At 47.1% G+C, this 1,716-nt stretch overlaps 1 non-coding gene across 1 annotated transcript; it reads right to left on the reverse strand.

Moving 5' to 3' along the window:
* Window positions 1-375: 375 nt before the first annotated feature.
* Window positions 376-509, reverse strand: LOC121498377. Its single transcript, XR_005989756.1, has one exon. It is a non-coding gene; the product is annotated as a U11 spliceosomal RNA (small nuclear RNA).
* Between the last annotated feature and the right edge of the window lie 1,207 nt (window positions 510-1,716).

The raw sequence follows: 1,716 nt of genomic DNA on the forward strand, positions 1-1,716 counted from the left end.
GAAGAATTTTTATAAAATCAGCTATGCTTGCTGATTCCATCACCCCTGCAAGCAGACACTTAGTCTGGATAGTCCCTCTGGACTCCAGAGTGCCCTTTATATAAACATGTAACTTAACTTTGCTCAAACCTCCATTCCCTAATCTGTGAAATGGAAAAATAGCCGCTTTTCCTACGTCAACCGTCACCCGCTTTACTGTGAAAAAACCACAGCGTGTAACCACGGTTCTTTGATGTTTCTCGTAAATAGTTGACTTAGCTAACCTAACCAGCACTTTGTCGACCTTCTACACGTTGAAGACTTCAGTTATTTCCTTGTTAAGAAAAACACACAACAGAACAACACAAAAAGCTCTTATTTTAGTTAACCTCTGACAGGGGCGCCGGGACCAACGATCACCAGCTGCCCAGGTACCAAAAAATTATGCTTCCGAAATCTCTTGATGTCGATTCCGCACGAAGAGCAATGGAGCTGCCCTACGTGTGCCACTCACGACAGAAGCCCTTTTTGCCTTAACGCGCCCAAAAACAGGGTGGCAGTGCTGGCGAACCCCTCTTTCGATAAAGGTGAAAACAAAGTGCAAGCAATTTCCTAATTCCTCTTCCTCAAGTTGAAGTGGGGAACTGCAAGACATGCTGAGCCGTAGGGCAATCTTCACAGGGAGACTTTTATGATTTGTCCTTTCGATTTTTTATATGCAAGTAAAGGCAAGGACGTAACTAATATGCAAATGTGCGCGGTGCTTGCTGGGAAGGAGCCGGCGAGCGCAGAGGGAGTCGGCGAGCCGGGAAGCTGTGGCCAGCTGCAGTGCGCGCCGGCTCGCACCTGTTGTACGCTGCGCACGATACCCGCTTCTTGGCGCGGTGGGTACCCATCTGGGGAAGACACGAATCCCATTCTATTAAAATTGAAAATGCGCAAACTTGGGCCACCCCTAGCCATCTACCCTGCAGCGGCCCCACCATAGAAACATTGGAGACACACGGAGAGAAAGACCAATGGATTAGCAGAACGTAGTGTGTTCTTCAAGTGGAATGAATGGTATCTGCTGCGCTGCCAAGGAGTGAATTAGACACCAAACACCACTGAGTACTGAGTTGCAGAATCAGGTACAGCGTGATGGCCATTAAGGTGAAGGGGAAAAAAAGCAATGCTAAATTTGGATTGGTTAAAGTAGATCTTTAACAAACAGATATAAAAGGGGTTGAATAGGCTATCACATATCATTAATAAAGAGCATATTACATAAAACAGTGCTGTATATTTTCTAATGCCACATACTTTAACCTTTAAAAAAAAAAAACATTTGAGAGAGAGCAGAACGGGGAGGAGAGGGAGAAGCCGGCTCCCTGCTCAGCAGGGATGCGGGGCTGGATCCCAGGACCCTGAAATTATAACCTGAGCTGACAGCAGACACTTAACCCACTAAGCCACCCAGGTGCCCCCCCTATAATTATTTTAAAAAGCAAAATGGGGGCAGCCCGGGTGGCTCAGCGGTTTAGCGCCGCCTTCAGCCCAGGGCCTGATTGTGGAGACCTGGGATCCAGTCCCATGTCAGGCTCCCTGCATGGAGCCTGCTTCTCCCTTTGCCTGTGTCTCTGCCTCTCTCGGTGTCTCTCATGCATAAATAAATAAAATCTTAAAAAAAAAAGGGGGGGGGTCACATGCTCTCCAGACTAAGCCAATCAGGTGCCTCCCTATATTTCATTTTTTAAA

This window comes from Vulpes lagopus, chromosome 8 (assembly GCF_018345385.1).
Source record: "Vulpes lagopus strain Blue_001 chromosome 8, ASM1834538v1, whole genome shotgun sequence".
NCBI lineage: Eukaryota > Metazoa > Chordata > Mammalia > Carnivora > Canidae > Vulpes > Vulpes lagopus.